Here is a 25,361-nt window from a genome sequence, read left to right on the forward strand (position 1 = left end):
ATCAATCAAATGGAGAGAGAAGCAGGCACGACGTATTACAACGGGGGCAAAGGCCTGCGTTAAGTACCCTTCACTATGTGCAAAGAGAGAGTACTCCTAATAGAAATGAGGGGGGGGGGGCACCATTCAAAGCAGATCAGTGTGCATAAACACGAAAAAAAATTCAATTACCACGTACTTGACATTCGACAGCTTATGATATTTGCTATTAAAAAACCATTGAAATTCACTGAAAAAACCATATGTTATAGACCATATATAGTTAGGAATTAGCATTTACAAAACCTTGAAAATTCACTGAAAAAACCATAGGTTATAGACCATATATAGTTAGGAATTAGCATTTAAAAAACCTTATTTTACTCACACAAAACCATTTAAATTCCATATATAGTTAGTTGCACTAACTATATATCGCGCACCCGCAATCCATTGCTGATGATGTCACATATTACATCATTCATGACATGGTCAGTGACATCACTGATGACATCACTGATGACATCTCAAATGACATCACTGATGACATCACTGATGACATCTCATTTGACATCAATGACCACATCACTGATGATATCATTCATGTGACAATACAATGCATCTCCTCACATTTTAATATAACCTCTGTTTCACCCAGTGTTAAATACAGAGTATAATTTTTGAAACCATTGACACACCAATACTAGTTACTACATACGTACTCACTGATTCCTACGTCTACACACACATTCACTCATTCACCCATACAATCATTCATACATACAATCACTCATCTTTACAACACTATCATATGCACTCATACACCTATACAGACACTCACACTCTGCCACTCATCCATGGAGTTACTCACACACCTAGTCAGTCCTGTAAAGAATCAATCACACTTCCATTTTCTTGTCTATACAGTTAAACATAGAGCACCTTACATTTTCAAACATATACTAACACATACTTACTTTCTTATACAATCATTGATACAAGTACACATTGATCTGCACAGAGTCACACACCTCCCAGCCAGCCACACACACACTCAGTCTCCCATACAAATACTTGGACAATCAATCAATAACCCATATAGTTAATCATATAGCTACTGATCAACACATGCAGCAGTTTACAGAACAACAGACATAATGATGCACAAATTAAGACAGTTTAGTCACTAACCCATGCACTCAGTGAGACACATTTAATCACTCACTCATACAGTCAGTCACGCACCTAAATCCTTCATCCAGACACTTATACATCTACTCATTCTTCAATATGTAAAACATATTTAAACTTTACAGAAACACACAGTCAATGGATGATGTCATCAGTGATGTCATTTGAGATGTCATCAGTGATGTCATCAGTGATGTCACTGACCATGTCATGAATGATGTAATATGTGACATCATCAGCAGTGGATTGCGGGTGCGCGATATATAGTTAGTGCAACTAACTATATATGGAATTTCAATGGTTTTGTGTGAGTAAAATAAGGTTTTTTAAATGCTAATTCCTAACTATATATGGTCTATAACCTATGGTTTTTTCAGTGAATATATATATTGCCGAAATGCATCCGCCGATAGTGGGTGGTGTTTCTGCTCTCTCACCTCTGTGATGGAATAAAGGTGTTTCCTCGTGTTCCCCTGCTGTGGCCTCGCACTTTGTCTTCGGAGGAGGTGTGGATTTGGATTTACAGCGCGATTTCCAGTGTCGCGCACACGAGGCCCCTGTTCCTTTAAGCAGGCTCTGGCTCACTGGTTTCTACGTTTGTGGAACATTGGAGCGGATCCGGGTTACCGGAATGACCAGAGCCCACCTGTCAGCCCGGGACGAGATGAGGCGGTGTTGAGGCAATTTTGCTTCACGCTGGGCTAGGAATGATTGCCTTCCTTGCCCCCGCTTATTTAAAACCCGGATACTTTCAGGTTGGAACGGTTGGGGACCTGAGGAGATATCGTGTTCCAAAAGCATGAGGCACGGGGAGCTGACACCTTCGTAGCACCAACCCGCCCTGCGCAACATCGCCCAGAAGTGCTTACCAACAACTATGCATGCTGGGACTGGTAGTCACAGAACATGGAGTGACCTACCAGAGATGTCCACGATAGGCATTTAACATTTGGGGGCGGAGCGATGCACGACCAATCAGCATAGGGCAAGATACTTTATCTGTGATACCCACCCTACACCTGAAGCAACATACCACTGGCGCTGAGGAAGGCTAAAGTTATTGCCGAAATGCATCCGCCGATAGTGGGTGGTGTTTCTGCTCTCTCACCTCTGTGATGGAATAAAGGTGTTTCCTCGTGTTCCCCTGCTGTGGCCTCGCACTTTGTCTTCGGAGGAGGTGTGGATTTGGATTTACAGCGCGATTTCCAGTGTCGCGCACACGAGGCCCCTGTTCCTTTAAGCAGGCTCTGGCTCACTGGTTTCTACGTTTGTGGAACATTGGAGCGGATCCGGGTTACCGGAATGACCAGAGCCCACCTGTCAGCCCGGGACGAGATGAGGCGGTGTTGAGGCAATTTTGCTTCACGCTGGGCTAGGAATGATTGCCTTCCTTGCCCCCGCATATTTAAAACCCGGATACTTTCAGGTTGGAACGGTTGGGGACCTGAGGAGATATCGTGTTCCAAAAGCATGAGGCACGGGGAGCTGACACCTTCGTAGCACCAACCCGCCCTGCGCAACATCGCCCAGAAGTGCTTACCAACAACTATGCATGCTGGGACTGGTAGTCACAGAACATGGAGTGACCTACCAGAGATGTCCACGATAGGCATTTAACATTTGGGGGCGGAGCGATGCACGACCAATCAGCATAGGGCAAGATACTTTATCTGTGATACCCACCCTACACCTGAAGCAACATACCACTGGCGCTGAGGAAGGCTAAAGTTATTGCCGAAATGCATCCGCCGATAGTGGGTGGTGTTTCTGCTCTCTCACCTCTGTGATGGAATAAAGGTGTTTCCTCGTGTTCCCCTGCTGTGGCCTCGCACTTTGTCTTCGGAGGAGGTGTGGATTTATATATATATATATATATATATACACAGCTCCAGTCTCTCTAAGGGCTTTATTATTTTACATGAATTTAGAAGTGATAGCCAATTATGGGCGTAATGGGTTTTATAAATTCGATTTCCGAATGAATTTTCTAATCAAAAGTTTACCAGTGAGTCACTTCAAGATGGCGCTGATTTAGAGGTACTACAATGATGTGTGATAGTCCTCTTTTTATGTACATGCAGGGGTGACAATGTTTAAATACCTTGAATGCATGGCGCTTCGGTAAACATCGAGAAAGTTTTATACCGAAACGCATCTGTTTCGTTTGTGCTTAGTTACTGCAATAAATTAATGGTGACAAGCCCCCGCGAGTGCGTGTCTTTCCTGGCGGAAGCCTTGGTAGAGAGAGAGTGGAGCTGTATAAATCGATGCAGGAGCACCCCCGCATGAACTCGCACCTGCCTGGGATTGCACTACATTGTTAAGGTGCCCTGAAGCGTATATACATACATGTATATATATATATATATTCACTGAAAAAACCATAGGTTATAGACCATATATAGTTAGGAATTAGCATTTACAAAACCTTGAAAATTCACTGAAAAAACCATAGGTTATAGACCATATATAGTTAGGAATTAGCATTTACAAAACCTTGAAAATTCACTGCAAAAACCATAGGTTAGAGACCATATATAGTTAGCTGGACATTTTATTGACATAAAACCAATGAAATTCCATATATAGTTAGTTGCACTAACTATATATCGCGCACCCGCAATCCACTGCTGATGATGTCACATATTACATCATTCATGACATGGTCAGTGACATCACTGATGACATCACTGATGACATCTCAAATGACATCACTGATGACATCACTGATAACAACATCCAGTGATTTTTTGTTTCTATAAAGTTTAAATATGTCTTACATATTGAAGAATGAGTGGATGTGTAAGTGTCTGGACGAAGGATTTAGTAGGTGCATGACTGACTGTATGAGTGAGTGATTAAATGTGTCTCACTGAGTGCATGGGTTAGTGACTAAACTGTCTTAATTTGTGCATCATTATGTCTGTTGTTCTGTAAACTGCTGCATGTGTTGATCAGTAGCTATATGAGTAACTATATGGGTTATTGATTGATTGCCCAAGTATTTGTATGGGAGACTGAGTGTGTGTGTGGCTAGCTGGTAGGTGTGTGACTCTGTGCAGATCAATCTGTACTTGTATCAATGATTGTATAAGAAGGTAAGTATGTGTTAGTATATGTTTGAAAATGTAAGGTGCTCTATGTTTAACTGTATAGACAAGAAAATGGAAGTGTCATTGATTCTTTACAGGACTGACTAGGTGTGTGAGTAACTCCATGGATGAGTGGCAGACTGTGAGTGTCTGTATAGGTGTATGAGTGCATATGATAGTGTTGTAAAGATGAGTGATTGTATGTATGAATGATTGTATGGGTGAATGAGTGAAGGTGTGTGTAGACGTAGCAATCAGTGAGTGCGTATGTAGTAACTAGTATTGGTGTGTCAATGGTTTCAAAAATTATACTCTCTTTTTAACACTGGGTGAAACAGAGGTTATATTAAAATGTGAGGAGATGCATTGTATTGTCACATGAATGATATCATCAGTGATGTGGTCATTGATGTCAAATGAGATGTCATCAGTGATGTCATCAGTGATGTCATTTGAGATGTCATCAGTGATGTCATCAGTGATGTCACTGACCATGTCATGAATGATGTAATATGTGACATCATCAGCAGTGGATTGCGGGTGCGCGATATATAGTTAGTGCAACTAACTATATATGGAATTTCATTGGTTTTATGTCAATAAAATGTCCAGCTAACTATATATGGTCTCTAACCTATGGTTTTTGCAGTGAATTTTCAAGGTTTTGTAAATGCTAATTCCTAACTATATATGGTCTATAACCTATGGTTTTTTCAGTGAATTTTCAAGGTTTTGTAAATGCTAATTCCTAACTATATATGGTCTATAACCTATGTTTTTTTCAGTGAATTTCAATGTTTTTTTATAGCAAATATCATAAGCTGTCGAATGTCAAGTACGTGGTAAGTAAAAACATTTTCGTGTTTATGCACACTGATCTGCTTTGAATGCTGCCCCCCACCCCTCATTTCTATTAGGAGTACTCTCTCTTTGCAGATAGTGAAGGGTAGTTAACGCAGCCCTTTGCCCCCTTTGTAATCCGTCGTGCCTGCTTCTCTCTCCATTTGATTGATTGTTCTCTTTGGTTCATTCTCTATTTACAAACAAGCACAGAGTCGCAATACTCTGTTTAGTCTTTGCAGATAGCGAAAAATCGTGTAAAAAAACAAAAGGAATCGAGCAAAATCAGTAGGCCACTAATGGGATCTCTTTTTGACCTCGCTAAAATAGAAACATTAGGAACAACCTGTTGAAAATAGCAATGCGTATGTACATAAGCGGCGTTCATTTGTGTTCACAGTACCCCTTGTTGATTGTTTGAATCGAGCATTGAATTGTTCGAAGTTGGTTCTCTTAAGGATCTTCTCTGCCTGCAAACGAGGAAGAATAGGAATATTCTCTCTCCCTTTGCAGATAGTGAAGGGTAGGTAACGCAAGCCTTTAACACGTCGTACCTATTTCATTCCTCATTGATTGATTGATTGTCCGAACATTGACTGTTTGGGAATTAGTTCTTTTTGGAGGTATTCCCTGTTTGCAAATAAACGTAGGAAAATCTTTGCAAGTAGTGAAAGGGTACGTAATGCGGACCTTTCTCCCCCGTTGTAATCTGTCATGCCTATCTACTCCCCACTGATTGATGCACCTGTTTCACCCGGACCATTTACTAGAGATACGTCATCTGGCCCGACCAGAGAGCACCCCTAGTGAAAAGGACATATGCAATAATAACGAAGTGATCACTGTATCCTGTTAACAGAAACTTTAGCATGAAACAACCTGGAAAGAAAAGAATAGGAAAACGAAAATCAGTAGGCCACTGATGAACATGAACTTTTATTAAACAACGAACAAAGAAACGATAACATAACGTAATGATAAAACCTATTAATGTCCTAGAAACAAGAAAACGTTAAAATATGCCAGTGGTGAGAGACCAGAAAAACAGTAAGAGAAACCAAATCACCCCTCGCTGTCCCACCGCCTGCCACGCCAAAAAAATCGATAGACTAGGGAAAATGCAAGTCAGTAGAACATCCGCCCCCACTCTGGAAACTTCCAAGGTGGGGCAGGGTTGCGGCTACGCCCAGCCGGGAGCAGCCCATATAAGGCAGGTCCTGCTGCCACGCCTCGGCCAGGAGATCCTAACGTAGGGTGTAGCCGGAGGAGAGGCCGAGGCCAGCGGGACCCGGCCAGGGGATTGCCTTTACAACGCTGAACAGTTGCAGGGGGGGGAATGTCTCCTCGACCCTCCCCTCTCTCTCCCAGTCCGGCCGCGGTGGCCCTTGAGAGTTGCAGGTACTCCCGCCACATGCTCTTCCGGTCCGGCCACCAACGGTCGGGGGGCCGAGGCCGACGGGATCCGGCTGCAGCCGATAAACCAAGAAACCCGTTCATGGGGCCAGAGCCAGGGGCGTCCGGCCGACATCTACCGGAAGCCCGGCCCGAAGACGGACGGGACACTTCTTCTTTCATGAATAATGGCTGCGACAACACTGGGGGGGGATGTCTTGCACATGCCTCCGACCCCCCCCCCCCCCTCGTCCTCATCGCCTGGTCCGGCCATAACAAATCTCAAGCGAGACGCCGTGGGGTGCACTGGGAGGGAGAGACGGTGCGAACAGGCCTCTCCCGCCTCCCCAGGTGGAGGCTTCCCAGCTGCACCCTCAGCGCTCCAGGCGCCTGGAAAAGGGTTCTTCCACTGTGGCGATGCTGCAACGTCTCGCCCGGCAGGGTGGAGCCCGTCCGCTCATTTGACCCCGCGATCGCCAGTAGCTACCGAACTCTCAAAATGGCGGTCGACCTGGCAAGAGCGGGCCCAGCATAAAGAAATGGCCCGGTCACTGGTTGACTCCACCACCGTAGTCCTACACGACCTTGAAGATTCTAGAGGAGCCGCGCGGAGTCTCCGACCCCCGATGGGGAATGACTGCCATGATCGCCCGTGGAGTGACGAAACTGTATCCGCGGGACGTCGGCGCTCCCATGCTGGCGCCAGCCTCACTTTGAATTACTAGAATCCTGCAGACCTCAGTTCCGGTGAAAGCACAGTGTGACCCGGTAGGAAAAATTGTTGCACCCCCTCCCCTTTTTGACTGATAGTTCAAACCACCGATCCTTTCCTTTGCCCTTTTAACGGAACTTTGCACTGCCTCCCCCTCTTTTACATTTTCTAGAGAAAACAAAACATTAACCACTACATTAGCATAGCAGTTGACACCAGAACTGTTTTCAAATTTAAAACCAACAACATCTTCAACAGAATCCTTTTTGTTTCTGCTGTGACCCTGCTACAGCACAGGCATTGTCCCCAGCAGTAATTCTGCAATGCCGGTAAGAATAGCTGTGGTGCCTACTGGACTCACTCACCCCCGCGGCGCCCCACGCCGTTATTTGCTGGGCGGCAACTTACTAGACATCACTTTCGTGCCATCTAGATTTCAGCGCGTTCTGCTGCCTTGGAACTATTCGCACAACAGACCGCTACTGACAAGAATATTTCATTATTGGTGCTGTCAATTTCAATAAATCTATTGGATAATTCAAAAGAAATTGCCACGGTCTCTTCGTTGTTTAAATGTTTTTACTGTTTTTGTTTTGTTGTATATATTTATATGTTATTAAAGTTTTATATTCCTACTACTTTGTTGGAGTGCTATATATTTTTAATGTGACACATAATTGTAAAAACTTTGATGTACAAAGAGTCATTCCTGGAATCTTCCGCTTCAGGCTCGGTCCCCTCCCCAATCACAATACAGGATGGTTTTCAGATAGTAGGAACACGTGTGGTGTGACGGATCTCATCGGGTGTGGGCCTTGATCTACTATAACTCCTTTGAAGAGGGGTGATTCTTTACAGCTGGGGCCATAAACTACATCTGCAGGGCTAGGTGATAGCCTGGACAATCGGACACAGAGGAAGAGGAGTGTCAGAGGGTGCGGTAGTGAATAGGGCGAAAGGGAGGTGTCGGGCGGGCACAGAGTGTGATTCTCAGGGAAGAGCAGCGCAGATGGGGGGAGGTTTATTGCCCATGCATAAGACAGAGAGCGGGGGGGACCAGTGCCTGGGGAAGATGCTTGCGAGGGTGAGGAACCATGCTACGAATCGACAGCGTGCAGAGAGTGGGTCTGGTCAAGGCATCTAAAATGGCTGCCGTGCACGACAAAAGTGTGGCATTTCAAAAAAGGCAAGATGGCGCAGACAATGTTTTTCAACACTTCCTCATTTCCTTCGAATCGAACGTTAACAGACGTTGGGGCATATTACCAAAGTTAAGCGATATTTATCGCTAACGATGCTTACCAACGAATTTTTTACCGCTAAGCATCGTCAGAAATTATCGAAGATAAACCTTGCTATTATCAAGGTTTATCGCAAATGCGATAATAAACGGTAGCAATGCATGAATATCGCTAAAAACTCAGCGATATTCATGCATTACCGAGCTAATGCTCTTAGCCATGTTATCCACCTCCCATTGGATAACATGGCTAAGAACTGCTCAGGGCAGGTGTTACTTTTTGGAGATATTCGCGCTTAGCGCGAATATCTCCAAAAGTTGGTAATAGGAGATAGATATCTTGCATGTTGTAATGCAAGTTATTGTGGTATATGGAACTCATACCATAATCTCTCAGGAAAGCAGAAACTGATCCTTTTGGGACCGCCTAAAAAGGCCTAGGGGGTGAGGAGTACTCTACTTTGCCCCCTTTTCACGTTCCGAACTATTTTATTTTACTCTCTTCTGTAATTACACAAAATAGCAGCGATAAGATGCATCGGAGACACACAGTGAGAGAAAGGAGGCCGGAGATGAAGAAGAGATGTCAAATACACATTGGAGATAATATAGTGGCAGAAGGGAAGTAAATATGAGTAAACTTACCATGTAACATAAAAATGTTGCACTCTATACTATAAGTCTCATTTTATACTACAATCACTTCGCTACAACCTCATAAATTAAAAATAAAAATGAATAATGTCTCAAACAATTTTTGATTTCTAAATATAAATTTATTCTTCAGAATTTTCTAAATTTGAAAGAACTAGTAACATGTCCTCATCAGCAATTTCCTCATGAAAAGTCTGCAATGATGATTCTTCTAACTCTATGGTCTCCAAACATTCGATAAATTCGCCATCAACAGATTGATCAAAAAAATCATTCAAGTCATCTCCTCCTTGTGACAATATTTCATTATTGGTGCTGTCAATTTCAATCAATGTAGTGGAATCATTCAAGTCATCTCCTCGTGACAATATTTCATTATTGGTGCTCTCAATTTTAATCAATGTAGTGGAATCATTCAAGTCATCTCCTCCTTGTGACAATATTTCATTATTGGTGCTGTCCATTTCAATCAATCTAATGGAATCATACAAGTCATCTCCTCCTTGTGACAATATTTCATTATTGGTGCTCTCAATTTCAATCAATGTAGTGGAATCATTCAAGTCATCTCCTTGTGACAATATTTCATTATTGGTGCTGTCCATTTCAATCAATCTAATGGAATCATACAAGTCATCTCCTCCTTGTGACAATATTTCATTATTGGTGCTCTCAATTTCAATCAATGTAGTGGACAATTCAAAAGAAATTGCCACGGTCTCTTCATTGTGAGCCATTTTATTTTGAAATTGCTTGCTGTAAATTGCAGAAAAAAATAATCACTTTCATTTATCGTTTTTAGTAATACATAATATAAAACTAACTTTATTAAGTATTTAGTATAACAGAAGGACTGCAAATAAATAACAGAAAACATTTTTCAAATTATCTTCAAGTGTACAACATAGTTCCCCTTACAAATTAACAACTCACCTTTTTAAAAGTAGGAGAAGTGTTAGTACTGTGTAAATCAAACACCAGAAATTCACCACCAAAAATTCCTCACAAATGTACCTCAGACAGAAGTATCACAAAATGGCTGTGGTTTCCTCTCATTTGACATATATACATAACCAATTAACTTTCATCACACACAAATACAAAACCAAACTAACATTTTAATTGGTTCTAAATTTCAACACTTTCAAATGTGTTTTCCCCATGCAATTTTCCATAGGACATTTACATACGTCTACAGCCTGAATGGCTGAACGGAATTACACCAAACTTGGCAAAATGGTACATCAAACCTAAGAGGTCAGGAAGGATCTACTATGCCCCCTTATGGTCATTTCCCCCTTCGCTTTGGCCTCCTCTTGTCTCTCAATCCTACCGAGAGACAAGATGGCGGCCGCTACGGACTGTTTGGAATGTTGACAGACGCCGGAGAACCAATCAGCTTCGCAAAGCTCCGTAACGAGAAAAGTACGCGAAGCGGAGCGCTGTTACAGATATATATCTTTTTTTGAACGTTAATTTCTCAAAATCCACTGGAGCACATATATTGAGACCTAGCAAAGGCACATCGGGCTACCAGTCCCTAATATTTTGCCAAGTTTCGTGCAAATCCATTCAGCCGTTCGATTATTATTATTTTTATTTTTTTTTGCCCCGCGGGGCCCTTTTAAAACCTCCACATCAAACGTAGGGGGTCAGCGAGGATCTACTATTCCCCCTTATGGTCATTTGCCCCTTCGCTTTGGCCTCCTCTTGTCTCTCGATCCTACCGAGAGACAAGATGGCGGCCGCTACGGACTGTTTGGAATGTTTACAGACGCCGGAGAACCAATCAGCTTCACTTCACAAAGCTCCGTTGCGCGAAAAGTACGCGTACTGGAGCGCTGCCCAGTCCGCTGTTACAGATATATATCTTTTTTTAAACGTTAATTTCTCAAAATCCACTGGAGCACATATATTGAGACCTACAAAAGGCACATCGGGCTACCAGTCCCTACAATTTTGCCAAGTTTCGTGCAAATCCATTCAGCCGTTGGGGCTAAAAGTGAGGCCATCCGCCCTATGGAAAATTCAATGTTAAAAACACGTTTTGGGACCCCCCTTTTTTCTCGGCCCCCCCTTGACGAACCCCCCCCCAAATTTTCAAGGGCTGCTCAGAAACAAAATGTGCCATTTTCCTGAAAATTTCAGCCAATTCCGTCCACAAACGCCAAAGTTATTAGACATAGAATTTTCAAAAATCCCATAGAGAAAAAATCCTAACTATATATACCTACTGGCGACCGCCAGTAGGTAATATATATACATATATATATATATATATATAACCACAGACTTTCAAACTCTTGAAACCTCCTAACGGCGATGAAAGAGAGACGGAACCACAAGGCATCAGACAAGATGTTTAATAAGACCTTCTCCTCACAAATAGATCAAGCGTTTCGGGCTGCAGAAGCCCTTGTTCACATGCGGAGCACAGTTGTCCATGATTATTTTAAATGTTGCTGAGTGTACACCCCCCATCCCGGGATCCGTGTCACGTGGTAGAAAACAGGGAAAACAAACTTTACACTCCAGCAACTTCTTATACATAAACAAGAAATTACAAAGGATAGTGATCCTGTTGTTATTTCATAGAAACATTCGAATTGTGAATACAAACTCGCAGTATTGCACACAAAATTAAATGTTGTATATCTGTATAAATACATTAAAACATCATCATGTTTGGCAAACTCCCTATGATACATAGGGGGTCATTAGGATAGAGGGCGGATCGCCACCGCCTGTATGGCGGTGGCGATCCGCCTGCTAAAAACCACCGCCCGCATTGAAATATCCCCCGCCACATTACCATGGCGGGGGACCTCGGCGGACAGATAGACCGTCCGCCGGTTTTCCTCCCAGTCGAAGAGTCGATCAGGCAGAAAAGTTGTTAACATTGTGGCGTGTCTGTGAGGCACAGCCATCCATATTAGCATATCAGCGGGGACATGCCTTTCCGTGGTGGCAAATGCAAGTGGTTTTTGCAACTGGGGCCCGTAGCGGGCCCCCAGAGATTCTGGGGGGTGGAGGGTGCACATGTGGGGTACCTATGGTACCTCCCTGCAGTTCCATGCACAACATGGCAGGCACAGCATGGTGCATGCCACGTTGTGCATGGAACTGCACAAAATGCCTTCTTGGCACTGCGGCGGGCGGTGCTGAGAGCACCGCCTGCCGCAATGTCAAGAATGCAGGATGCGCCCGACAGTGCGGCGGGAGCATGCTAATGTCACCAACGGGACCCCCACACCAATGGCGGGCGGTCCCATTCTACGAAAGGTTGCCTAATGATGCCCATAGCCTCTATCATCGGCAAATGCTTATTTGATAGAAAACGTCTTGTGGCTTAATTTATAAAGTTTGTCAAAACTCAATGGATATATACGTAATGCCATACCAGTATTACACAGGATAAATCCTTGTTAGACACTTGTATTCTACATTGATTTTTTATTACTAAAAAATAAAAAATCTTAGTATATTGTGTGCACATTTAGATATATTGATAACAGTAAAACATCATCCTGATAAATACTGGTTAAAATCATATAAATATCTTTGCTAACAAACATCATACTAAAAATTCATCATTATAAAATAGGTAATACAGCAGATAAGACACTTGAAATCATTACATCATGATCCAGAGGTATCTGTCCTCGTACATCCACTATCATCTAGAGTTCTAAGAAACTGCTCCAGCTATTAGACACCATAGCTTCAAAGGAATGAACATCCAGAGTACACATGCCATGTTATCCGAATCCTAGAGAAAATTGTGCATATCTTCAGTATTATTTGTTAATTTGTATATATTAATATTTTAAAATAAATTAAAGTTATTGGTTTATTAGTTGTTTTACAGTAAATATACACATATATTACATTATATATGTGTGTTTAATTTTTTTTAATTACATTTATTTATTAAATTTGTTTAAATTTACATTACATCTAAATATTTTTGTAAGGTAATTTTATTATTTAATTTATTTAACATTATTTTTTATATGTATAAAAAAATTATATTTAGTACATCGATATTTTTAACTTATATATTATTTTTTCGATATGTTTGCATTTTACATTTTAAAGATAGGATGTCGATATTTTGGATATTACTATTTAGGTATCCATATTTGTGTATGGGGATATTTAGGTACTCGATATTATGTCAGTGATCCTTATAATTGTGCATGTACAGGAACGTTTTTCTATTACAAAACATTTGGTGAATGCCACATTAGTGCAAAGTGATCAGTTTCCAAAATATGATAATTCCTTCCCTGAGCAAGCTTTGAATGAGGCTGTGGAAGCTCATCCTATGCTCAACGAAGAAGATCTTAGAACTGAGTTGACTGTACGGTATGGAATGCATGTATACCCGCAGGCCACGGGTGCCATTTCTTTGCTGGCTTGAATTGAGAAACTTAATATCGAATAGTCACTTACAGAGACAATGGCTTTACTCAAAATAGTCATTGCAACTCCAATGACAACAGCAGAGTCAGAACAATGTTTTTCCAATTTAAACAGAATCAAGACATTCCTACGGAACACCATGATTGAGGGAAGACCGAATGCTTTAGCAATGCTCTCTATAGAGAGAGACCATGTCAAAAGAAACCCAGATTTTAATGTTCAAGTCATTGAGAAGTTTGAAGCTATTAAAGACAGACGTGCTGATTTAGTCTACAAAAAGTGAGCAATATGTTAATCCTAGCATTAATTGAATGCTGCTAGTTGGTGACCTTCTCAGTTGTTCCTCATCTGATGGACAGATATTGGAGGCACTGAAATCACTGGTGTATGCCTGACTTCAATCTGTCTAATATTTACATCATGGTTATTTGCTCTCAATGAGACGTACAGTGCCTTGTAGGGTGCCCTACTACCTTTTTAATGGTTATTCCTTGCTGTTTCACTATGTCCAGTCCAACAAATCACAATAGCTTGTATTTTTTCAGTACATTTAATTTCTAAAGGTAAATTGATAAATAAAATAATCTGTTAGGTACTCAATATTGTTGTCTCGAAGTCTGCTATGAAGTTCTGTGATTATACTGAATAAGAAGCTACTTATGTTAATATATGGCATCTCTTTGTTGATGTAATAACTACAGTTTCACAAATTCTTTATTAACCTTCTTGCTTTCTCAAATTTGCTTGAAAATGCTCCATTTGCCCACTCATGTTTCAATTTTTTCTGGGGGGAGAAGCCACCTGATCGCCCCTTAGGTGGCTCGGGCTCACTTACGATGCTAGCTCGCCAAGGTGCACTCTACCGCAACTTTTACACTGCACCCCATTCAAATGACACCAGCAGCCACTGAGAAAACATTATTTGTTGTTGCTCTGTGTGTGTGTAAGTGTGTTTGAATGTGTGTGTGAATGTGTGTGTGTGGGTGTGGGTGTGTGTGTGTGTGTGTGTGTGTGTGCGTGTGGGAATCAGATTGTGTTTGAATCAGTGAGGGTCTGAGTGAGTGAGTTTGAGGAGGGAGTGTGTGCACCTGTGAGTGGATGTGTGTGTGAGAGTGTGTGTGAGTGATTGAGTAGGAATGAGCAATGAGAAGTGGGAATGAAGAAGCAAGAGTGATGGAGAGTGAGGGCATGCGAATGAAGCAATGTGAGTGAGGGAGAAGGGGAGTCAGTGTCAGTGAGTATGAAACAGTGAGTTTGAGTGTGTGTAGGTGAGTGAAAGTGAGAATTAATGAGTACGAGTGAGTTGGTGAATGTGAATGATTGAGTGTGAATGAGGTAGAATGAGTAAAGGGGAGTTAGAGTGAGTTATTGAATAGGAGTGTGAAGGAGTGAGAGCGAGGGAATGTGAGTGAGGAGAGTGAGTGAGTGAGAGTGTATGTGTGAGTGTGTGTTAAGCTTGTGCGTCTCCCGCAGGCCATGGTATATTTAAGGTTATTCTTGACTTGGGGTGCACTTATGGCAACATGCTATGACATACTGGAGATAACTATTGGCCTCAAGGAGGGTACACATGGCTTGGTGGGGTGGGTGGAACCTTGAGGAAATGCTGGCTATAGAATCTTGGAGGTAGGTTTTGACATATGTACCATCCATGGCATAATGCAGTACCAACAGCAAAATTCTGGTATGGGCATATTGTACATAATTGTTGGCATAAGGCGGCATCCATGGCCCCTGTGTGGCACTCATGACAAAAAGGTGACAATGACACACTGGAGGTAATTCTTAATATAAGGAGGACCCATGGCAAATTTTGCAAAATGGGGTCAACTCATGGTACGCATTGAGCTTCATTGGCACACCATGAAAGTACTGGAATGATCCATAGGTGCCCTCTGCCTTTTTAGCAAGTTTGTGTAAAACTGTGGATTAAAATACACTCATTGCACTAATTCTTTTCAAATCGTTTTATGGGGGAACCCCCTCTAAAACTATTTTATAACATATGATACTTACTTTTCTAACTCACTCGAATTTGGGGCAAGTATTATGCATCACTACTGTCAAGAATCAACAGCCGCCAATGAGAATAGGGCCATAAAACTAGAACTGCTGATATAATTACTCATACGTACAATGACCATATGGTCTACTATTCATGAACATTTACATCCAGTTTCATGGGATAACTTTTTTATTTTACGTATTGTGGTACTGTTGGTTCAAACCTTAAATGCACAGAAAACTGTGCTTGCTGTCCAGCACAAATTATGTACTGGAAGGGTACACGTCTGGTACAAAATATATGATTAAAGAGTTTTTTTTAGCATGCCATACATTGGAAGGAATTTTTGCTAACTTTATTTAAAGTCACTGCACTGTTTTGAGGGAAAGGAAGTTAGCAGAATAACACCATATCTATTAAGATGTGCCTTTGTTTTCCTATTTCCTTGCACTGGTGACTTTTTGGTGGTATGCACCAATCTTGTCAGATGGTGCAAAGGTGTGAGCATTCAGTGAAGTAATATATTTTGTACTGGAAGGATGCCATTCCAGTGTAAAACCTATGCTTTATTGTGTTTGCTACTTTCTAAAATTTTCTATAAATTGCAGCACACATGCAAAGTTGGAAAAATGTTTAGACATTTAAACGTTGCTCCACTGTTATGCCTGCCTCGTGGAGGAGTCATTATTTGGCAATTTGGCATGAATCCCATTCTACCAATGTTAGTAGAAAGGGATGAGTGTCAAATCCAATGGATGGTTGCATGGGAACACTCATGTATGAGCAATGGTTTGTCCCCTTGCCACACTGTAAAGTGGCATATGGAGGCACTTTGCTTTACTTTAGGCAGCGTTCCTACCCAAATCATAATTCAGGGAAGCTATTTCAGGTAAGTTGGTTTCCGTATTTTACCAGTCAATCAATCAGCATTTGTAGAGCGCAGCACTGACACCCCTGGGGGTATCTGTGTGTTGGGGTGCGAGGTCTCCATCGTGCTAGCTCCTCCAGCTACAGATCTTAAGAAATTGTGGGAAGAAACGAGCAGAGAAAGGCAAAACAGAGGGCAAAACAATTAGCAGGAAAGGCAAAACAGAGCAGAAAAGGGCAAAACAGAGGGCAAAAAAACGAGCAAAGAAGGCCAACCCGCGGGCTGGAAAATGAGCAGAAAAAGGCAAAAAGAGAGCAGAAAATTAGCAGTAAATGACAAAGTGGAGGGCAGAAATACAACCAGAAAAAGGCAAACCAGAGGGCAGACAAAACAACCAGAAACAGAGGGCAGAAATTGTGTAGAAGCGGCAAACAAGAGCAGAAAGTCAAAACAGAGCCGAAGAGGGCAAAACAGAGGGCAGAAAAATGAGCAGAAAAGGTAAAACAGAGCAGAGGAGGGCAAAATAGAGGGCAAAAAAAAGGCAAACATGATCAAAAGAGGACAAAACAGAGAGGATTTAAAAACAAGCAAAAAAGGTAAAACAGAGGGCAGAAAAACAAGTGGAAAAAGGCAAAACAGAGGGCAGAAAAATTAGCGGAAAATGACAAACTGAGCAAGAAATGAGCAGAGGAGGCACAACAGAGGACAGCATGTAGAATAGCAGCAGAGGGTAGTGGACTGCGGGCAAGCTGGTCAGGAGTACTGTCGCAGAGGGAGCTGCAACAAGAGTAACAATACAAATATCTTTAAAGTGAATTTTAAGCAGTTCCTTTTCATGCACCGGTAGCTATAGAGATGCAAACACTGCACTTAGAGGTTGGCCTCGGTGAGTGCTGTACAATCTGGCACACATACAATCATTGAACTGTTTGTAGAAATGTAAACATTTCTCCTACTCATCCCCTGGTGAAAGAGGCATTATTTTCTTTATACAAAACCAGGTCTGGCTACCTTTGTAGTAAATCTATGAGTGGTCACGTGGGAAGGCCCAAGATCCACTAATGCTCTCAGAACATTACGGGCAACTCTCCAGAGCACAAAAAGTCATGAGTCACTTTGGGGTAGAGCAAATCATTAATAAATATGACCCCTTGCTTCTTATCATTTTAGATAAGGGCAATTTTATTTGAAGTTACCAGTTTCTTTAGTGCAGGGTAGTAAACAATACATCTCAAATGATAAATTTTATTAGAACAAGAACTAGTGCAAGTGTTTTTTTTTATTGTTACAAATTAAGCACTTATATAACACATTCATAAAACAAAGGACTGTTCACTGCTGTAGCAGCCCATGGACTCAGCAACCTTTTGATTCAATAGTAAAACCCAATTGATTCTGCAAAAATGTATATGTGTGGCATATTCTTGTTTTTATCTGATGGCTGAAAATTAAATGCATCCTTCATGGGGGATATGGGCTTCTGAAGGACTTGCACCTTCTTGTTCTTGTGATGAGTCACATGTTCCTACTCTGCCTACAAATAAAGAAAGCCACACTCCTTTTTAAAGTAACATCTGGCTGGGAATTGATTTTCTTGTCTTTGATCAGTGTGTGTCCAAGAATATCTGGGTTCCAAAACTCTACCACCATCTCATGGAGTAAACCTTGACTGTGGGACTTAACTATAGGGCAGTGGCGTAACACAGGCCCCCGTAGTCCCCGCAGTGCGGGGGCCCCCTCAGCACAGTACTCTGGCCAGAGAGCTCCTGACTGAGTACCTTGCAGGGGGGCCCTCTCAAGCTTCGTTTTGCCAGTGCTATAGGGGTGGGTGAAAATGACACTTCCCTCTTGAGGTCAGGCGGAGTCAGGAAAGTCGACAAAGATGTCTATTTTCGTTGGACAGTCCCGATTTTCAGCTTTCATTTAACCCCTTCGCTGCTAGGCCTTTTCCCCCTCCTGTGCTAAGGCTTTTTTTGGTGTTTTGGGGTAGTGCGCGCTTAGGCCCTTGTAACTTTTTGACCACATAAGGGATCCGCGCCAAATTTGCGTCCTTTTCTTCCAACATCATGGGGATTCTAAAGGCGCCCAGGGTTTGTGGATTCCCTTGGAGGGGTCCCAGAAATTAACCAAAATATAGTGTTTTTTTTGTTTTTTTCAGAAAAATGGGAAAAACGGGCTGCAAATGAAAGCCTCTGGCTTTTTCCCTGAATATGGTATCAAAAAAGGGTTTGTGGGGCTGAATTCTCCATTTTCTCAGCTTTTAGGGAATGACAGTGTTTTGTCAGAGAACCGAAATTTTTCACTCAGTTTTGGCATTTTTCTGGGACATAGCCTATTTTTGCTATTTTTAGAGCTTTCCACCTCCTTCCAGTTAATGGTAGAAATGAGTTTGAAAGCAATAATGGATCCTGGAAAGCTTTACATTTCCGAAAAATAGACAAAATTCTGAATTCAGAAAGGGGTCATTTGTCTAAATCCATGAAGGGTTCGTTATAGAAACTAACAGTTAGATATTGGAATATTTGAAAATTTGTTGAAAACAACGGCCTTTTGTCTCAACGTTTTCACCTATATCTTTCTCTAATTTTGACAGCTCTTGGAAAGCAATATACCGTTACATCCGTTAGACCTTCCTGGTTGTGGGGATATATGGGACTTGTAGTTTCACCAAGAACCCGACGAACCCAGATCCAAAAATTGAGCAGCAACTTGCAATGGTATTTTTTCATTTACTGGGTATAGTGCACTTTGTCTTGGAAAATGTACACATGGAATAATCTGCATGAAAGACACCTATGTATGTATGAATTGGGTACAAATTATAGAGTTCAGAAACAGTATATAATTGCACATTTTCAAAGTTGGGAATACTCATACTAGCATGAGAATTATTGGTCATTTTTCATAAAGTTTTTTTTTCTACACAATATCTTTCATTCAAAGGGAGAAATGCAAGAAAGCTCAATTGGTAATAACAGTTGATTTACAAATCTGAATTACCCCAAGTGTCCCGATAAAAACGGTACCTCACTTGTGTGGGTCGGCCTTGTGCCTGCGACAGGAAACGGCGCAAAATGCAACGTGGTCACACCTAAATTTTGCAGTTACAAATTGACCCTTTTTTGGCAAAGTGCCTACCTGTAGTTTTTGCACCCTAGTTCTTCCGGCACCTAGGGAAACCTAGCAAACCTATACATTTTTGAAAAGTAGACACCCAGGGGAATTCAGGATGGGATGACTCGACTGCCTACCACCAGGTTTTGTTACCCAGAATCCCTTGCAAAGCTCAGATTTTGAAAAAAAAAACACATTTTCCTCACATTTCTGTGGTGGAAAGTTCTGGAATCTGCGTGGATCAACAAATTTCCACCCACCCAGCGTGCCCCCAGGTCTCCCGAAAAAAATGGTACCTCACTTGTGTGGGTCGGCCTTGTGCCTACCACGGGAAACGGCACAAAATGCAACGTGGTCGCTCCTCAATTTCCCAGTGAAATCTTAAGCTCTTTGGACAAAGAGACTACCTTTTGTTTTTGAGCCGTAGCTCAACCAGCACCTAGGGAAACCTAGCAAACCTATACATTTCTGAAAACTAGACACCCAGGGCAATTCAGGATGGGGTGACTCGTCTGCCTACCCCCAGGTTTTGTTACCCAGAATCCCTTGCAAACATAAATATTTGACCAAAAAAACACATTTTCCTCACATTTCTGTGGTGGAAAGTTCTGGAATCTGCGTGGATCAACAAATTTGCACCCACCCAGCGTGCCCCTAGGTCTCCCGAAAAAAATGGTACCTCACTTGCGTGGGTAGGAATAGTGGCTGCGACATGAAACCGCGCAAAACGCAGCATGGTCGCATCTCAATTTCCCAGTGAAATTTAGCACGATTCGGACAAAAAGACTACCTTTTGTTTTTGCGCCGTAGCTCTGCCAGCACCTAGGGAAACCTAGCAACCCTATACATTTTTGAAAACTAGACAACCAGGGCAATTCAGGATGGGGTGACTCGTCTGCCTACCCCCAGGTTTTGTTACCCAGAATCCCTTTCAAACAAAAAAATTTGACCAAAAAAACACATTTTCCTCACATTTCTGTGGGGGAAAGTTCTGGAATCTGCGTGGATCAACAAATTTCTACCCACCCAGCGTGCCCCCAGGTCTCCCGAAAAAAATGGTACCCCACTTGCGTGGGTAGGCATAGTGGCTGCGACATGAAACAGCGCAAAACGCAGCATGGTCGCACCTCAATTTCCCAGTGAAATTTAGCACGATTCAGACAAAAAGACTACCTTTTGTTTTTGCGCCGTAGCTCTGCCAGCACCTAGGGAAACCTAGCAAACCTATACATTTCTGAAAACTAGACACCCAGGGCAATTCAGGATGGGGTGACTCGTCTGCCTACCCCCAGGTTTTGTTACCCAGAATCCCTTTCAAACAAAACAATTTAACCAAAAAGAACACATTTTCCTCACATTTCTGTGGTGGAAAGTTCTGGAATCTGCGTGGATCAACAAATTTCCATCCACCCAGTGTGCCCCCAGGTCTCCCGAAAAAAATGGTACCTCACTTGCGTGGGTAGGCATAGTGGCTGCGACATGAAACAGCGCAAAACGCAGCATGGTCGCACGTCAATTTCCCAGTGAAATTTTGCACGATTCGGACAAAAAGACTACCTTTTATTTTTGCGCCGTAGCTCTGCCAGCACCTAGGGAAACCTAGCAAACCTATACATTTCTGAAAACTAGACACCCAGGGCAATTCAGGATGGGGTGACTCGTCTGCCTACCCCCAGGTTTTGTTACCCAGAATCCCTTTCAAACAAAAAAATTTGACCAAAAAAACACATTTTCCTCACATTTCTGTGGGGGAAAGTTCTGGAATCTGCGTGGATCAACAAATTTCCATCCACCCAGTGTGCCCCCAGGTCTCCCGAAAAAAATGGTACCTCACTTGCGTGGGTAGGCATAGTGGCTGCGACATGAAACAGCGCAAAACGCAGCATGGTCGCACCTCAATTTCCCAGTGAAATTTTGCACGATTCGGACAAAAAGACTACCTTTTGTTTTTGCGCCGTAGCTCTGCCAGCATCTAGGGAAACCTAGCAAACCTATACATTTCTGAAAACTAGACACCCAGGGCAATTCAGGATGGGGTGACTCGTCTGCCTACCCCCAGGTTTTGTTACCCAGAATCCCTTTCAAACAAAAAAATTTGACCAAAAAAACACATTTTCCTCACATTTCTGTGGTGGAAAGTTCTGGAATCTGCGTGGATCATCAAATTTCCATGCACCCAGTGTGCCCCCAGGTCTCCCGAAAAAAATGGTACCTCACTTGCGTGGGTAGGCATAGTGGCTGCGACATGAAACAGCGCAAAACGCAGCATGGTCGCACCTCAATTTCCCAGTGAAATTTAGCACGATTCGGACAAAAAGACTACCTTTTGTTTTTACGCCGTAGCTCTGCCAGCACCTAGGGAAACCTAGCAAACCTATACATTTCTGAAAACTAGACACCCAGGGCAATTCAGGATGGGGTGACTCGTCTGCCTACCCCCAGGTTTTGTTACCCAGAATCCCTTTCAAACAAAAAAATTTGACCAAAAAAACACATTTTCCTCACATTTCTGTGGTGGAAAGTTCTGGAATCTGCGTGGATCAACAAATTTCCATCCATCCAGTGTGCCCCCAGGTCTCCCGAAAAAAATGGTACCTCACTTGCGTGGGTAGGCATAGTGGCTGCGACATGACACAGCGCAAAACGCAGCATGATCGCACCTCAATTTCCCAGTGAAATTTAGCACGATTCAGACAAAAAGACTACCTTTTGTTTTTGCGCCGTAGCTCTGCCAGCACCTAGGGAAACCTAGCAAACCTATACATTTCTGAAAACTAGACACCCAGGGCAATTCAGGATGGGGTGACTCGTCTGCCTACCCCTAGGTTTTGTTACCCAGAATCCCTTACAAACATAAAAATTTGACCAAAAAAACACATTTTCCTCACATTTCTGTGGTGGAAAGTTCTGGAATCTGCGTGGATCAACAAATTTCCACCCACCCAGCGTGCCCCCAGGTCTCCCGAAAAAAATGGTACCTCACTTGCGTGGGTAGGCATAGTGGCTGCGACATGAAACCGCGCAAAACGCAGCATGGTCGCACCTCAATTTCCCAGTGAAATTTAGCACGATTCGGACAAAAAGACTACCTTTTGTTTTTACGCCATAGCTCTGCCAGCACCTAGGGAAAACTAGCAAACCTATACATTTCTGAAAACTAGACACCCAGGGCAATTCAGGATGGGGTGACTCGTCTGCCTACCCCCAGGTTTTGTTACCCAGAATCCCTTACAAACATAAAAATTTGACCAAAAAAACACATTTTCCTCACATTTCTGTGGTGGAAAGTTCTGGAATCTGCGTGGATCAACAAATTTCCACCCACCCAGCGTGCCCCCAGGTCTCCCGAAAAAAATGATACCTCACTTGCGTGGGTAGGCATAGTGGCTGCGACATGAAACAGCGCAAAACGCAGCATGGTCGCACCTCAATTTCCCAGTGAAATTTTGCACAATTCTGACAAAAAGACTACCTTTTGTTTTTGCGCCGTAGCTCTGCCAGCACCTAGGGAAAACTAGCAAACCTATACATTTCTGAAAACTAGACACCCAGGGCAATTCAGGATGGGGTGACTCGTCTGCCTACCCCCAGGTTTTGTTACCCAGAATCCCTTACAAACATAAAAATGTGACCAAAAAAACACATTTTCCTCACATTTCTGTGGTGGAAAGTTCTGGAATCTGCGTGGATCAACAAATTTCCACCCACCCAGCGTGCCCCCAGGTCTCCCGAAAAAAATGGTACCTCACTTGCGTGGGTAGGCATAGTGGCTGCGACATGAAACAGCGCAAAACGCAGCATGGTCGCACCTCAATTTCCCAGTGAAATTTTGCACTATTCGGACAAAAAGACTACCTTTTGTTTTTGCGCCGTAGCTCTGCCAGCACCTAAGGAAACCTAGCAAACCTATACATTTTTGAAAACTAGACACCCAGGGCAATTCAGGATGGGGTGACTCGTCTGCCTACCCCCAGGTTTTGTTACCCAGAATCCCTTGAAAACATAAATATTTGACCAAAAAAACACATTTTCCTCACATTTCTGTGGTGGAAAGTTCTGGAATCTGCGTGGATCAACAAATTTCCACCCACCCAGCGTGCCCCCAGGTCTCCCGAAAAAAATGGTACCTCACTTGCGTGGGTAGGCATAGTGGCTGCGACATGAAACAGCGCAAAACGCAGCATGGTCGCACCTCAATTTCCCAGTGAAATTTTGCACTATTCGGACAAAAAGACTACCTTTTGTTTTTGCGCCGTAGCTCTGCCAGCACCTAAGGAAACCTAGCAAACCTATACATTTTTGAAAACTAGACAACCAGGGCAATTCAGGATGGGGTGACTCGTCTGCCTACCCCCAGGTTTTGTTACCCAGAATCCCTTGAAAACATAAATATTTGTCCAAAAAAACACATTTTCCTCACATTTCTGTGGTGGAAAGTTCTGGAATCTGCGTGGATCAACAAATTTCCACTCACCCAGCGTGCCCCCAGGTCTCCCGAAAAAAATGGTACCTCACTTGCGTGGGTAGGCATAGTGGCTGCGACATAAAACAGCGCAAAACGCAGCATGGTCGCACCTCAATTTCCCAGTGAAATTTAGCACGATTCGGACAAAAAGACTACCTTTTGTTTTTGCGCCGTAGCTCTGCCAGCACCTAGGGAAAACTAGCAAACCTATACATTTCTGAAAACTAGACACCCAGGGCAATTCAGGATGGGGTGACTCGTCTGCCTACCCCCAGGTTTTGTTACCCAGAATCCCTTACAAACATAAAAATGTGACCAAAAAAACACATTTTCCTCACATTTCTGTGGTGGAAAGTTCTGGAATCTGCGTGGATCAACAAATTTCCACCCACCCAGCGTGCCCCCAGGTCTCCCGAAAAAAATGGTACCTCACTTGCGTGGGTAGGCATAGTGGCTGCGACATGAAACAGCGCAAAACGCAGCATGGTCGCACCTCAATTTCCCAGTGAAATTTTGCACGATTCGGACAAAAAGACTACCTTTTGTTTTTGCGCCGTAGCTCTGCCAGCACCTAAGGAAACCTAGCAAACCTATACATTTTTGAAAACTAGACACCCAGGGGAATTCAGGATGGGGTGACTCGTCTGCCTACCCCCAGGTTTTGTTACCCAGAATCCCTTGAAAACATAAATATTTGACCAAAAAAACACATTTTCCTCACATTTCTGTGGTGGAAAGTTCTGGAATCTGCGTGGATCAACAAATTTCCACTCACCCAGCGTGCCCCCAGGTCTCCCGAAAAAAACGGTACCTCACTTGCGTGGGTAGACATAGTGGCTGAAACAGGAAACGGTTCAAATCGTACGGTGGTGAATTTACATTACCTTATTGCAAAACTACCTTGATTTTGGGGGGGGGGGATCTGAATTTGTGGCCCGGGGCTCGGTGGTATTCTTTGCAAAGTAGCAAACCTAAACAGTTCTGAAAACTAGACACCCGGGGGAGTCCAGGGAGGTATGGCATGCATGGGTCCCCCAATGTTTTCCTACCCAGAACTCTCTGCAAACCTTAAAATTAGGTAAAAATTGCACTTTTCCAAACTTTTTGGCGTGGGATCGCCGTGCCGGCAAAAAAGTCGTACCACCCTGCGTTCCCCTTGTTCTCCCGAGTAAAAGGATACCTCACTTGTGTGGGTGCCCCAAAGCAGAACACCCCAAAAATGAATTTTGAAAAAAGTAGTTTTTACTCATATTTACGTTTTACAAATTAAGCACCCCAGCCTAAGTCACTTGCCTTTGGCCCACCCACACAAGTGAGGTATCATTTTACTCGGGAGAACAAGGGAAACGCTGGGTGGTAGGACATTTGTTCCGGCAGCGAGATC

This window comes from Lissotriton helveticus, chromosome 2_1 (genome assembly GCF_964261635.1).
Source record: "Lissotriton helveticus chromosome 2_1, aLisHel1.1, whole genome shotgun sequence".
NCBI lineage: Eukaryota > Metazoa > Chordata > Amphibia > Caudata > Salamandridae > Lissotriton > Lissotriton helveticus.